General features: G+C 39.8%; 1 protein-coding gene and 1 pseudogene across 1 annotated transcript in view; both read left to right on the top strand.

Moving 5' to 3' along the window:
* Positions 1–16,070, top strand: part of RIC8B (RIC8 guanine nucleotide exchange factor B) — a 153,062-nt gene that overhangs the window by 47,534 nt on the left and 89,458 nt on the right. The window lies entirely within an intron of this gene.
* LOC102819401 lies at positions 7,143–7,770 on the top strand (annotated as a pseudogene).

Raw genomic sequence — 16,070 nt, 5'->3', positions numbered from 1 at the left:
TGGTTCAAGCCCACCAGTCGCTCCTCGGAAACCCTGTATAGGGTCGCTATGGGTCAGATCTGACTCGATGGTACTTAACAACAACAACAGTCATTATTATTATATATATATATTTTTTACACTGTGTGTTTTGGTGTTTTTAAACTGCCCATTTAGTTATAAGAGTTCCTCTAAGACTGTTGGTTTGCCATTGTTAGAGCCCCTCTTACTTAAATTGTACTCAAAATATAAGCTCCCACTGTTCCGATTCCTGACAGAAAGGATTTATAATTCAGTGGCTAAATCAGTGCATGTATTGTTCTGTTGTTACAGCCATCAAGTTGGTTCCACCTTTATAGTGATACTATATATATAGGGTTTCCAAGAAGGAACTGGCGAGGCTTGAACTGCTAACTTGTAGTTTGCAGTCCAGTGTTGATCCTACAGCTCCCTACCAGGAGTCCAGTGCAGTGTGGAATAACATAGTAAACATCAGAAAATCGAGATTAATCCTCATTAGTGTGTTTCACCACCACTTGTCTATCAGTTTGTCCTACTGTGGTGGCATTGGTGTTGCTGTGATGCTAGAGGCTGTGCCCCCAGTATTTTAAACACCAGCAGGGTCACCCATGGTAGACATGTTTAAGCGAAGCTTCCAGACTAATACAGACTAGGAAGAAGGAGAGGCAGATTATTTCTGAACAGTTAGTGACTGATACAGTGCTGTAAGATGGAAACATTATGATAGTAGTGGAACGTAGTCAAATGTAGTGCTGAAAGCTGAGCCCCTCAGGTTGGAAGGCATTCAGACTGTAACTGGGGAAGAGTTGCTTCCTCAAAGTAGAATTACCCATAGTGATGTGAGTAGAGCAAAGCTTTCGGGACCTCCATTTGCTGCTGTTACACAACTCTAAATGATTAGAGACAACTGCAAACATCTATTGATAATCAGAACTTGAAATGTACAAAGTATGAATCTAGGAAAATTGGAAGCTAACAAAAATGCAATGGAAAGCATGACGATCGTAGGCGTTAGTGAGCTGAAATAGACTGCTATTGACATTTTGAATCAGAAAATCACTTGGCTTACTATGCTGAACTGAAGCGGAATGGTGTCACATTCATCGTCAGAAAATTTCAAGATCTATCTTGAAGTACAATGCTGTCCGTGATAGGATACTAGCCATATACCTATAAGGAAGGCCAGTTAATACCACTATTATTCAAATTAATGTACAACCACTAAAGTCATTGTTGATGAAATTGAAAAATACTGCCAACTTCTTCAGTCAGAAATTGATCAAACATGCAATCCAGGTGCCTTGATAATTACTGGTGAATGGAATACAGTAGTTGGAAACAAAGAGCAAGGGTCAATAGTTGGAAAATAGGGCCTTGGTGATATAAATGATGCTGGAGATTGCAAGGTAGAATTTTGCAAGACCAGCAACTTCTTCATTACAAATACCTTTTATAAACAACATAAAAATGTGACTGTATACATCTGTGTATTTCATCTCTGTTGGAATTCCATTTATGTGTATTCCATCCTTACCAGATGGAATACACAGAACTCAAATTGACTACATCTGTGGGAAGAGATGGTGGAGAAGCTCAATATCATCAGCTAAAACAAGGCCAGGGCAGACTGTGGAACAATTCATCAATTGCTCATATGCAAGATCAGGCTGAAGCTGAAGAAAATTGAAACAAGTCCACAAGAGCCAAAATTTGACTTTAAAATATATGCCTACCTGAGGTTAGAGACCATTTCAAGAATAGATTTGATGCATTATACGCTGATGACTGAAGACCAGAGGAGTTGTGGGATGACATCAAGTATATCATACATGAAGAAAGCTAAAGGTCAATAAAAACACAAAATCAAAAGACCAAAATGAAACTTGCTCTCTTGTAGAGAAGCTAAAGCGAATGGAAGAAATGAGGAGGTCAAAGAGCTGAACAGAACATTTCAAAAGGCACCTCGAGAGACAAAGTCAAATATTATAATGAAATGTGCAAAGACCTGGAATTAGAAAACCAAATGGGAAGAACATGCTCAAGATTTCTCAGGCTCAAAGAACTGAAGAAAAAAATTCAGGCTTCGAATTGCGGTACTATGAGCAAAATATTGAATGATGCAAAAAGGAGCAAAAGAAGATGGAAAGAATAAAGAGTTACTGTATAAAAAAGAAACGGTCGATGCTTAGCCATTTCAAGGTAGCATATAATCAAGAAGAAGTCCAAGCTGCACTAAAGTCATTGGTGAAAAACAGGGCTCCAGCAATTGATGGAATCCAATTTTGAAATCTTTCAACAAACTGGTACAGCACTGGAGGAACTCATTCATCTATGCCAAGAAATTTGGAAGATAGCTACCTGGCCAATGGATTAGAAGAGCTCCATATTTGTGCCCATTACAAAGAGAGGTGACCCAACAGAATGTGAAAATCATCTAACAATATCAGTATCACATGCAAGTAAACTTTTGCTAAAGATATTTATAAATGATTGCAACAGTACATCAACAGGGAGCTGCCAGAAATTCAAGACAGATTCAGACAAGGATGTGGAACGAGGGATATCATTGCTGATGTCAGATGGATCTTGGCTGAAAGTAGAAAATAGAGAAAGATGTTTACTTGTACTTTATTGACTATGCAAAGGCTTTTGACTGTGGATCATGACAAACTATGGATAACATTGTGAAGAATGGGTATTCCAGAATACTTCATTGTGCTCATAAGGAATCTATACATAGACCAAAAGGTAGTCATTTGAACAGAACAAGGGGATACTGAATGGTTTAAAATCAGGGAAGGTGTGTGCCAGGGTTGTATCTTTTTACCATATTTATTCTAAGCAAATAATACAAGAAATAAGATTATATGAAGAAGGTCACATCAGGATTGGAGGAAGACTAAGTAGCAACCTTTGATATGTGGGTCATATAAGCTTGCTTGCTGGAAATGAAGAGGACATAAAATACTTACTGATGAAGGAAGATCAAGTCTAAAGTTTGTCCCTCTGTGTAAAGAAAATAGAAATCCTCACAACTGGACCAATAAATAGCATAATGATAAATGGAGAAAAGATTCAAGCTGTCAAAGACCTCATTTTTCTTGGATCAACAGACATGAAATCAAGCAAAATATGCAGTAGACAGATCTGCATGAAACCTCTTTAAAGTGTTCATGAGCAAAGTTACCAGTTTGTAGACTAAGGTGCACCTGACCCATACCACAGTATTTTCAATTTCGCAATCATGTGAAAGTTGGACAATGAATAAGGAAGATAGTAGAATCATCAGTGCATTTGAATTATGGTATTGGAGAAGAATATTAAAAGCACCATGGATTTCCAGAAGAGCAAACAAGTCTGTCTGGAAAGAAGTGCAGCTAGAACGTTTTATAGAAACTTCATCTCATACTTCTGACATGTTACCAGGAGGCACCAGTCCCTGGTGAAGGACATCATGCTTGGTAAAGTGAAGGATCAGTTTTGTAGGTATGACAAGAAATAAACAGATATATGATTCAAATTGTTAAGTGCTAGGAGATGAGCAGTACAGTAATTGAAAATACTATTATGATCAAAGAGACTTGAATTTCTCTCTTGAACTCAGGAGACCGAGTGGAACCAGCCATGCAAAGAGTCCCAGAATGAGCATCTCTGGGAAATGCATAATATGTGAAAAGACACAGAAACCAGAGCAGAGAGTACTGTTTAGTGAGGTGTAGCCCAACTGTAATCAAGAGTGCAGAGATATTTTCCAAGAAGAGTGCATTGATGTGGATTTCATTATCTCCCTGGCGATGAGACAAAAGTCATCTCAGATAAAAAAGCACCCCCCAAATTTTTACTACTTTAAAATATCAAGTGTCATAAAGGAATCTGGAAAACTTATAAGAAGAATCCATGAAAGAGTAATGAAAACCATACATGTTCATTCTAGAATATCTAGGAAAAAACATACAAGCAATAAGAAAAGCACGTGTAAAGCCACCACTGCTCCCATTTTGATAGATATTTTCTAGTGATTCTGCATTGTATTGTATAAAATGTGTTCCCTCAAGTCAGAAGGTACTAGCAGTAGCCTCTGGGCCCTGGGGTGGTTGAGAGAGTGAATGGGCAGTGAGGGTTCTAGGGTCTCTACCCTCTTTAGAAAGGCTACCTTTGATTATTGTTTCACTTCAAAGTTTTGTTGTAACTACGATTTCATTTGGGAGATAAAAGGTTCTGCAACCAAAACCTTGTTTTTGACAACTCCATTTTAGTGACGACTGAATAGTTCTTCCACAAATCCCCTATTTGGCGACATTTAGGTTGCTTGCTATTTTAAATAGCTGTTCACTGAGCTTTCCGGCTGTAAAATCTTTGTAGACAAATTCCTGAGATTGTTGGGTTGTAGAGTTTCAAAATTTTAAGATTTTTTTTTTTTAAATATATATAAGCAGGATTAACAGAGGTTGTGGAAAGATGATATTAAAAGATAATGAAATTTTTTCCATGAACATTTGAAGCCCCTCAAATTTCCAAATTGACCTTCAGTAAAATAGTGCACCTTTTAAATACATACCTTTTCAAACACTGGGTATTTCAGAGTTTGAAATCTATTTTGAATTCATTGTCTTTGAAAGAGTTCCTCTCCCACCCAGAATCTGTTTTTATGTTTTGTCTTTGATGAATTCTCTATTAATGTTTTTTATCCATTTTTCTAATAGTATTTTGCCATTTTCTTCTGGATTTGTAAGAATTCTTTATATAGCTCAGATCTTTTGCTAAATATTTTGCAGAGTTTTATTCCATAGTTTTAAATTTTAGTTTCAGTTTACATTATTTAATTTTGATGTACTTAAGCTTTGACTTTTTAGTCAGTCGAACTTCTGAATCATTTTTCCCTGATGGCTCTGGCATTGATGTCATACTGAGAAATACTCTCATACCCCAAAATTTATAGGTCAGAAATAGTCCAAGATGGCAGCAAAGTCAGGCGCCTCACAGTGTCCCTCTTACAACAAACACCTGAGAAAAAAGTGAATCAGATAGATGACAACTTTGGAACCCTGTGAATCAAAGGCAAGGCTGAAGAATCAGACTAAGTACCAAGTAGAAGGAAAGACTTCAGAAACAGTGGACACAGGTACCCTGCTAGACCACCCTATAGAGAACAGCCACATTGAGACAAAGCAAGCAGCATTCCCAGCTGTAGCTTTCCACCATCACCTGGTGTGTGTAGAGCCAAGTGGAAGTGCCCCTAGTCCTTCAAAAGTTAACTGAATCACCCCTAGCCACAGTGCTTCCAGAGCCTCTGAACTGGAGTCCCACAGACCTGCAGTGCCTCACCACCCCACCCCTTCACTCAGCCATTCATCTCGAGGACAGGTGGCACCAGCCTCTCTGCTGCTGCCCGAGTCCTGTCAAATGGTGGACCCATTTCTCTACCTAGTTCCATTTCCAGGGGCTGGTAGAACAGGGGCATTTCCTCTTATGTGGCGCCGCTGCACCAGGAACCTTTCGATGGACAGCATCCCGTCTTCTGCCACATGTCTGTGTTGGGAGTCCATGGTCTGGCAGCACCCCGTCTTCAGCCCACCCACCCACACTGGAGACCCGCGAACTGGTGGTACTAGTTCCTAAGCCCAGCCACCAGAGTCAGGGCCCGTGGATCAGATGTATCCTTGTCTCTGCCTGGCTGCCATCAATTGTGACACCCCTTTCACTAGAGACTTGCAAACCAGCTGTCCCACATCCTACACCCAGCTGACCACATCAAGATCCCATGCCAGTAGCTATCCAACCAGAGGTCCTGCTCCTATACCCAGCCATCCTCACTGTGGGCCCACAGATAGTGGAAGCTCATGTTCCCTCCAGCTACCTGCTCCACAGACCCGAGACTGGACAGACCCCTCCTAGATATCAAGCTCTATAGGCATGCGTGGACTGCTGTTAACCCTGTCTTTCCCCGTCAGCAACTGGAAGCTTATACCCATTGTGACCATCTCAGCTCCCCCTTATCCGTTTATGACCATTAGTGAGTTTCTATACCACCTACCTGGTGACCCATGACCTGAGCATGGTTGTCCTAACCATCCAGCAACCAGCAGTGTACACAAACAACACCCAACCCAGCAACCAGTGAAAGCTCTGCCTGCACCTGACTCCAGGTAGCCAGACAGACAGACCGGAGAAGAGATACCCCAGCCACACACTGAGCCATTCCCCTCCCAGTCCGAGGTGTGGTGAGAGCAGCAGCGCATGGCCAGATCATCAGTCAGGAGAGCCTGTGTGTCCAGCTAACATACTAAGGGGCTTCAAAGAAATTTCATGGGGAAATTTCAGTATCTTTTAATTCCATTTTTCCACCAACTTTTTGAAGCTCCCTCGTCTGTAAGTCAATAAATATATAACACTTGAGTGCCTCTGAGGCAGCAGACAATATCAGATCACATAAAGAAGCAGGACAACGATGGTTCCAGCAAGTGACCAAAATAAAGATCCAGAACCTAGAGGAAGAAATAGTAATGGATCTACCTGGTAAGGAATTCAGCAGACTAATACATAGCATTCTTCAAGAGATCAAGAAAGAAATCAAGGAGAACAGAAGCAAAACCAAGGAAAACACAGATACAAATAGAAAAATTAAGGAAAATTATATAAGAACAAAATGACTAAATGAATGGACAATTAGAAACAAAATATAACAATTAGAAATCTAAAAATTTCAAAATAAAATTTCAGAAATACCCAACAGATGGACATAGGAGCATAATTAAGTGAATGGGAGACCAGGTCAGTTAAACAGACAGAAAAATCCATTGACAACAGTTTGGAAAATGAGAAAAAAAAATGAAGAAAGCCTAAAAATTATGTTTGGCACTATCAAGAGAATGCATTTATTATGTATGATGCGAATCCCTAATAGGAGGAAGCAAAACAAAACAAAAATCCACAGAGAATTCTCAAAAGACTTGTTGACAGAAAACTTTCCTAGTATCCTGAAAACCAAGAAGCTCTCCATTCCAAGAAGCTCAGTAGGCCCAGTACAGGATAGACCCCCTGTCTTGCAAAAGTCACCAAGACACAGTTTGTGGTTGTTGCTGGGCTGTCGTGCGCTGCTCCTGCTGCTGCACTTCTGGCTGTCTGTTACCCTCAACCCTGCGATGCCGGTGGTCCTCAGCAAGTGGTCTGGGCCCTTGAGCCTGCAGGAAGTAGATGAGCAGCCGCAGTACCCGCTGCAGGTAAAATATGGCAGCATGGAGGTGGATGAGCTAGGCAAAGTGCTGATGCCCACCCAGGTGAAGAACCACCCTATCAGCATTTCCTGGGTGGCCTAGATTCTGGTAAACTGTATACCTTGGTCCTGACAGACCCAGATGCTCCCAGCAGGAAGGACCCCAAATTCAGGGAATAGCACCATTTTTTGGTGGTCAACATGAAGGGCAACAACGTCATCAGTGGCACAGTCCTCCCCGATTATGTGGGCTCCGGACCTCCCAAGGGCACAGGCCTCCAATGCTATGTCTGGCTGGTCTACAGGCAGGACAGGCCACTGAAGTGTGACAAACCCATTCTTAACAATTGATCTGGAGACCACAGTGGCAAGTTCAAGGTGGCATCTTTCCTGCAAACCCATTCTTAACAATCGATCTGGAGACCACAGTGGCAAGTTCAAGGTGGCATCTTTCCTGCAAAAAGTACAAGCTCAGGTCTCCAGTTGCTGGCACGTGTTACCAAGCCGAATGGGATGACTATGTGCCCAGACTCTATAAGCAGCTGTTAGGGAAGTAGGACAAAATGAGAGAGGGCAGCTGCTCTGGAGGCTCCAGGCAGTGATGCCCAGTTCAGTGATGCATGTAGATTTCTCCTCTTCCCAGTTCCCCTTCGTTCTCACAGGTGGGCTGGAGAAGTCAGATAGTCGTTTAGGATGCCTTTTCCTTTACACTTCTAGGCCATATAGCTCAGTTTATGTTTTAATCACATTGAACTCTAGTTTTTGGGTGATGTTTTAGTATTGTTATGGGGCCATCAAATTGTTAAAAATAGCAACCCAGAATTGAAAGAGGGAGAAGATCCAGGTCAAAAGACCAAGTCTACAGCAGTTAGAGCAAAACCTCCATCTTTAAGGGAAGCCTGTGTTTGTGATGGTCAGGCCTGGCCTTTGGGACAGGCAACCATGCCAGGTGCAGAGCTATTAGGAGCCCTTGAGTCTCTGCCTGTTGAATTGATCGCTTTTCATTGGCATAAGGAATGTTGATGTGGAGTGAATGAATATTGTGTTACGTTAATTTTGCTGTTGCCTTAGAGTTCAATAAAAATGAAAACACTGAAAAAAGAAAAAAGTCACTTAAGACAAATCAGAATCAAACTTACCAAAATAAAGACAAAGAAAGAATACTGAAAGCAGTATTGTGGTGAGAGCCAGGGAGCAAACTGTTACTTACAAAGACTCAGCTGATTTCTCGACAGAAAGTGTGAAAGCAGAAAGGCAATAGGATAACAAATATAAGTCCCTAAAAGGAAAAAAAAAGCCAACCAAGTATTATATACCCAGCAAAATTGTTTATCAGATACAAAGGAGAAATTATTATATTTCCAGGTAAACAGAAATTAACCAGATCAACTTTATAAGAAATCAGAAAGGTAGTCTTTTGGACAAAGAATGAGCAACATCAGATAAGAAACTGTGATTAGGATACAGAACAACATCAGCGAGATGCCAATATAGATAGAGAATTCTGAAAAATAAAACACAGCTAAAAACCTGGAAACAGAAAACTAGGACATCAATCTATAAATGATGACCACGTCAAACCAAAATGGTAGAATAAATGGTGTCATTATAGAACTTCCATATGAAGAAGTCATGATGATATCAGATATAAAAGATTGTTTTATAGTTTGGAAGCTAAAGGTATATTTCAGGATAACCATAAGGAAAACTTGCAAATGTACTCATCACAATTAAAAAGAAAAACATTAAGACTCACTGGTATGGCGCTATGGGTTAATGCGCGGGACTGCAAAGTTGCTTTAACTGCAAGGTCGTGGTTAGAGCTCACCAGCTACTCTTCAGAAACCCTATAGAGTGTCACTGTGGGTCAGAACAGACTCGAAAGCACTTAACAACAACAACAAACACAAAACAAATAACAGCAAAAAGAAAGAAAACAAAAATCCAAACAAAGGAACCTCAGCACAAAAATTAAGTAGAACAAAGAAATGTCAACATCACAGAAAAGTGGAGGGATGACAACAATAAACCATACTGACCGATCATCACACATCACTTTAAAATCATTGGGTGATAGAAAACAAAGTGAAGTTAAAAATTGCTAGAATCAAAGGAGAAAATAGCATACACATTAAAACCTATGGAACACAATAAAAATTATGCTCAAAGGTCAATTTATAGCAATAAACCAATAAAAAGAGGAAGAAAGGACTAAAATCAAAACATTAACCCTACAACTAAGCAATTAGTACAGCAAAAGAAGCCCACAGTGACCAGAAAAAAAAAAGAAAATAATAAAGATTTGAGTAGAAATAAAGAGGAAAAACAGAACAAATCAGCGAGACCAGAAGTTGGTTGTTTGAAAGGATCAATAAAATGAAAACAAACCACTGGCCAAATTGACAAAAGAAAATGAGAAAAATAAATAACTCAAATAAATTGTATAGTGACAATGCAACAGAACCAACTGAAATAAAATGGATCATAACAATACGATGAAAAATTATACTCTAACAAATTTGAAAACCTCAAAGAAATGGACAAATTTTTAGCACAGTACCTTCCTAAACTAGTACAAACTGAGTTAGATAAAACTGAGCAGACCCGTAGCAAAAGAAAAGATTGAAGAGATTTAAAAATAAAAAAAGGACCAGCCACCACCACAACAAAGAAAATCATAAAGTCCGGTACAAGGTTGAACAGTTTAAATAGATTCATTGAGCAAAGACATCCGAGCCTGAGTGAATCAGATGGTGATCCCTGGAACTGTGAGCATCAGAGCATAGGACAGAGAGGTGGACTGAGTGCAGACTGGAAGAGGAAGCTCAACAGTAGCACTGAGAGAAGAAAAAAGGGCGGCCTGTAGACTGGCATGGAGCGGCTGTTGATAGAGCAGCCTGAAGGCACAGGATGTGGCTGGAGTTTGGCAGCAAGGGGGTGCAATTTTTCTTTGTTCTTGTGCCCTTCTGGTACCTGGGGGCATGGCCAAGTCCTCACCCTTGCCAACCCAGCAGCCAGTAGCACAGCCTGTGCTCTGCCTGGGCTTAGGCACCTGGCATAGTGCCTCTGCTTCTGGAAGCACGTGAACTCACCCTTAACTATGTTACACAAACAGTGAACAGAGAACTGTGTTTACACTTTGGTCTTTACCACATTCACAAGGAGACAGGTAATGAGTACCTGAGAATATACCAATATACAGTCATCAAATAGAAACATGATACCATAATGTCTCAGAGAAAACACAATTTCAGCTTAGAAAGAAGACAGTGCATCAAACAAGTGACCAAAATACAGAGACAGAAAATATAATACCAGAAACGATAATTGGCACTAACCTGACAAGGAATTTAAAAGATGCCAATTAGGCAACGTCAACAGATTGTGAGGAAGATCAAGAAAACTACAGGTGAAATCAAGGAAAACATAGACAAAACTATGGAAAAATTGAGGAAACAAACTGACAAAGTTAATTTTTTAAAAATGGGAACCATACAAAAACAACATTTATAAAGCATAAGATTAAAACTAAGACTTTGGAACTAGATAACACATTAAAAGGGCAAGGAAATCGAGTCAATAGGAAGCCGAATTACTGAGCTTGAAGAAAAAATATTTCAATATTCATATGCTAGAGAAACAATCAAGAAAAAGAACAAAAAAATATCTGAAGGAAGCGTATGATTAATATGGGACACTATCAAGATGGCTAAACTTTGTCTCTCGTACTTTGGACATATTGTCAGGAGGGAACAGTCGCTAGAGAGGGATGTCATGCTGGGTAAGATGAAGGGTCAGAGAAAGAGAGGAAGACCCCCAACGAGATGCATCAGCCAGGTGGCATCGTTGATGGTGTCAAGTGTGGCAGCAGTAGTGAGGTTGGCCCAGGATCTGACATTGTTTCATTCTGCTGTGCATGGGGTCGCTATGAGTCGGTTCCGACTCGATGGCACCTGACAACAACAACATCAAGAGGACCAACTTACACATAATAGGAATTCAGAACAGAAAGAGACAGAAGCCAACAGAGAATAGTGTCCAAGAGTTGTTGGAAGAAAACATCCTATCATCATGAATGATGACAAGATAGCCATTCAAGAAGTTAAGTGAACTCCAGACAGAATAGGCCCCAAAAGAAAAACACCCAAGATCTATTATAATCAAGCTTTTCAAAACCAAAGACAAGGGAAAAAGTCACAAGAGCAAGCTCAGGAAAAATGAAACGTCTGCAAAGGAGAACTAATAAGTCTAAGCTCTCATTTCCCAGCAGAAACCATGCAGGCAAGAAGACAATAGAATGACATATATAAAACTTTGAAAGAAATAAATTATCAGCCAGGCATCATATATTAAGCAAAGCTTTCCTTCAAATATTACAATGAAAATAGATCATTTTCAGACAAATATAAGTGAAAAGAATTTGTAAAAATAAGACCAACCTTGCAAAGATTACTGAAGAGAATTCTTTGAACAGAGAACCAACAACTTGAGGCTAACGTATATGACAGTATCACCTAGATTCAGCCCAGATATAAAAGTATGCAAAAGTAAGACAGTCCTATAAGATTGAAAACAGAGAACCAGAGCTAGAGTTGCAACAACAAGAACAAAAGTACCATAGTGTAAAAAAAGGGAATAGTGTAATTGCAGAACTTCTAAATGAAGAGGAAATAAAATAGATTTCAAGATAAATAAATAAACATGTAACCCTAAAAACTAGTCCAAGCCTTACTCCTAGCCCAACTCTTATTTTAACACTAATCCTAGTCCTAACCTAACCCTGGTGTGGCATCATAGGATAAGCACTGGACTGTTAAGCATTAGGTCAGTGGTTCAGACCTAGACAGAAGAGTATTTGATAAAGTCCAACACATTTTCCTGATACAAACTCTCAGCAGAATAGGAATTGTTAGGTGCCATCCCGTCTGTATCGACCCATGTACGAAAGAGCAAAACACTGCCTGGTGGTGAGCCAACCTCACAATTGCTGCTACATTTGATCTCCTTGCTGCTGCCACTGTGCCAGCCCATCTCGTTGGGGATAGGGTCTTCCTTCTTTTCTCTGACCTTCCACTTTAGCAAACATGATATCCTTCTCCAGGGACTAATCCCTCCTGATAATATGTCCGAAGTATGAAAGACTAACTGACCATCCTGCCTTCCGAGTAGCATTCTTAACTGTACTTCTCCCAATACAGATTTTGTTTGTTCTTTTGGCAGTCCAGGGTACTTTTAATATTCTCCTCCATCCCCATATCTAAAATGTATTTCTTCCTTATTCACTGTCCAACTTTCACATGCACATGAGGCTTAGACCTCAACCTGACATCTTTGCTCTTAAACACTTTGAAGAGGTCTCGTGCAGCAGATTTGCCTAATACAGTATGTCGTTTGATTTCTTGACTGCTGCTTACATCAGTGTTTATGGTTGATCTGAGCAAAATGTAGTCTTTGACAATTTCAGTCTTTTCTCCATTTATCTTGATGTTATTTATTGGTTTGGTTGTGAGGATTTTTGTTTCTTTACATTGAGGTGCAACCCATACTGAACACTGTGGTCTTTGACCTTCAGTAAGTATTTTAAGTCCTCTTTTCTTTCAGCAAGAAAGATTGTATCATTTGCATATGTCAGGTTGTTAATGAGTCTCTCACCAACCCTGATGCCATGTTTTGATTCATATAATCCAGCTTCTCAAATTATGTGCTCAGCGTATTGATTGAGTAAATATGGTGAAAGAGTGCAACTCTGGTGCACACCTTTCCTAATTTTAAACCATTCAGTGTTCCCTTTTTCTGTTCAAATAACTAACAGTGGTTCTGTGTACAAATAACTCATGAGCACAATAAGTGTTCCGGAATACTCGTTCTCCGTAATGTTGTCTATAGTTTGTCATGATCCACACAATCAAAAGCCTTTGCGTAGGTAAACATCTCTCTGGTATTCTCTGCTTTCAGCAAAGATCCATCTGACATCAGTACTGATATCCCTCATTCCATGTCCTGAGTCTGATATGAACCTCTGGCAGTTCCCTGTCAGTGTACTATTGCAGCCATGTTTAAATTATCTTTAGCAAAATTTTACTTGCATGTGATATTAATGACATTGTCTGATGTTTGTGCCACATTCCATTGGGTCGCCTCTCTTTGAAATGGGCACAAATACTGCTCTCTCCCAAACGTTGAGCTTGGTAGCTGTCTTCCAAATTTCTTGGCATAGTTGAGTGAGTGCCTCCAGTGCTGCCTCAGTTTGTTGAAAGATTTCTATTTTTATTCCATCAACTCCCAGAGAATTGTTCTTTGCCAATGCCTTCAGTGCAGCTTGGCATTCTTCCTTTAATGTCATTGACTCTTGAATATATGCGAACTCTTGAAATGGTTGAATATTAACTATTTCTTTTTGGTACAGTGACTTTGTATTCCTTCCATCTTTTTTTCTTTTTTTTGATGCTTTCTGTATTATTCAGTATTTCGCCCATGTTGTTATTGTTGTTAAGTGCCGTCGAGTTGGTTCTGACCCATAGCGACCCTGTATAGGGCTTCTGAGGAGCAGCTGATGAGGTTGAATCGCCGTCTTTGCAGTTCAAAGTGACCTTGTTGTCTAGTGCATTAACCTGCAGCGCCATTCTCCATTTTGCCCATAGAAAGCTTTCAGTATTGCAAGTCAAGGCTTGGATTTTTTCTTCATTTCTTTAAGTTTGAGAAATGCTGAGTGTGTTCTTCACTTGTGGTTTCTAACTCCAAATCTTTGCACATTTCAGTATAATATTTGACTTTGGCTTCTCTAGCTGCACTTTGAAATTTTCTATTCAACTCTTTTACCTCATTTCTTCCATTTTGTTTAGCATCTTTACTCTGGAGAGCAAGTGCCAGAGTCTTTTCTGACATCTATTTTGGTCTTTTTCTTTCTTACTTGTCTTCTTAATAAACTTTTACTTTTTTCCTGTAAGATGTTTTGATATCATCCCACAACTCTTCTGGTCTTCAGTCATCATCGAGTCAGTACCGACTCATAGTGACCTTATGCACAGCAGAATGAAACACTGCCCGATCCTGGGCCAACCTCACTATTGTTGCCACGCTTGAGTCCATCGATGCTGCCACTTGGCCAATCCATCTCACTGGGGTTCTTCCTCTTTTTCTCTGACCCTCCACTTACCAAACATGATATCCTTCTCCAGCGACTGGTACCTCCTGACAATATGTCCGAAGTATGAGAGACAAAGTCTGGCAGCAAATCTGTTAGTTATGCAGCAAATCTGTTCTTCAGAGGATCTCTAAATTCAGGTGGGATATGTTCAGGGTTACATTATGGCTCTGACTTTTTAAAATTTTCTTCAACTTCAGACTGAGCTTGCATATGAGCAATTGATGGTCTGTTCCACAGTCTGCCCCTGGCCTTATTTTGACTGATGATATGGAGCTTTTTCACCATCTCTTTCCACAGATGTAGTCAGTTTGATTTTTGTGCATTCCATCTGGTGAGGTCCATGTGTATAGCAGTCTTATGTTGTTTAAAAGGTAGTTTCAATGAACTAGTCATTGGTTTTACAAAAGGAGTCCTGAAAGGCTTTATTCCATTCATATCATCAGGCTCCACTCTACTTTGAGGAGGCAGCCCTTCCCCAGTCTTAGTTTGAGTGTCTTCCAACTTGAGGGACTCATCTTCCAGCACTATTATCTGACACTGTTCCACTGCTGTTCATAAGGTTTTCAGTGGCCAACCATTCAGAAGTAGTTCACTTTGTGATCTTCCTATCTGTCTTAGTATGGAAGCTCCGTTGAAACCTGCCAGCCATGGGTAACTGCTGGTATTTAAAATATTGGTGGCATAATTTCTAACATCACAGCAACACACAAGCCACCACAGTACTACAAACTGACAAATGAGTCGGTGATGCTTTCATTTACAGTTCACCAAAAACAGAAAATTAATGACTAGGTTTTTTTTTTGCGGCTCAGTGAATTAGTTCCATTTGTTCATTTTAGGTTCATACCTCAGTGTTAAATTCCTACCTGCGTGTTCATGCTTTCATTAGATTAATTTGGAGATTCCTTTCAATTCTGTGGGAAATGTCATTGCCCTAACTTCAGATAAGTAAGTCCACCCACCCCACGACCCCACCCCCCATTTATTAAAGGTCTGTTGATTCCTTCAGCAGAACCTAAAGTCAAGTTTAGAAAGAGTTCATTGAAAGGGTCTTGTTCTTCCTCCTGCTTATAAGCCCTTTGTTAAATCTCTTTGTTGATGGAGGAAAACATGTATTCTAGGAATCCTGTACTCAGCACACATTCTCTTGTGTAATGCTTCTCCCAGGTACCAATGCATTGTAATAAGAACATACAAGAACTCACAGATGTGTTAGACCAGTGCAAACCAACAAGTACAAGGATCTCAGTAGTCAAAGGATGCTTATTTGAGTGAGATAAAACTGAGAAGCCATCAAAGTTCATTGGGATTGTGACATTGTAGTAGAAATTAGTTCCATGATTATTTTACAGGCTCTGAATGAAATTTTCAGAAAAAGTAGGAGATTAAATAAAAATAAAGCATCAAGCTGCACGATGATTTCTTATCAAACCCTTTTTCAGCAAACATTGAGTGCCTGTGTGTGCCAGTTCTACCTAACATAAACAGTGCAAAGAGGGTAAAATCATCACTGTCCCCTAGGAACTGACAGTCCTAATAGGGAGATCAGGTGTCATACACAGATAGTCAGACAGCTATTTGCTATATTGTTTACTAATTTTTATTTTATTTTATTTTATTGTTTTAATTTAAGGTTTTTATTGTGGATTGAGTGAAAGTTTACAGGGCACATCATCAGTTTCACATTCAACAATTCATATAACTTGTTTC

This window comes from Chrysochloris asiatica, unplaced genomic scaffold (assembly GCF_000296735.1).
Source record: "Chrysochloris asiatica unplaced genomic scaffold, ChrAsi1.0 scaffold00076, whole genome shotgun sequence".
In the NCBI taxonomy this organism is placed as follows: Eukaryota; Metazoa; Chordata; class Mammalia; order Afrosoricida; family Chrysochloridae; genus Chrysochloris; species Chrysochloris asiatica.
Note: the sequence above shows the minus strand (reverse complement) of the source record. Positions and strands in the feature narration are given on the sequence as shown.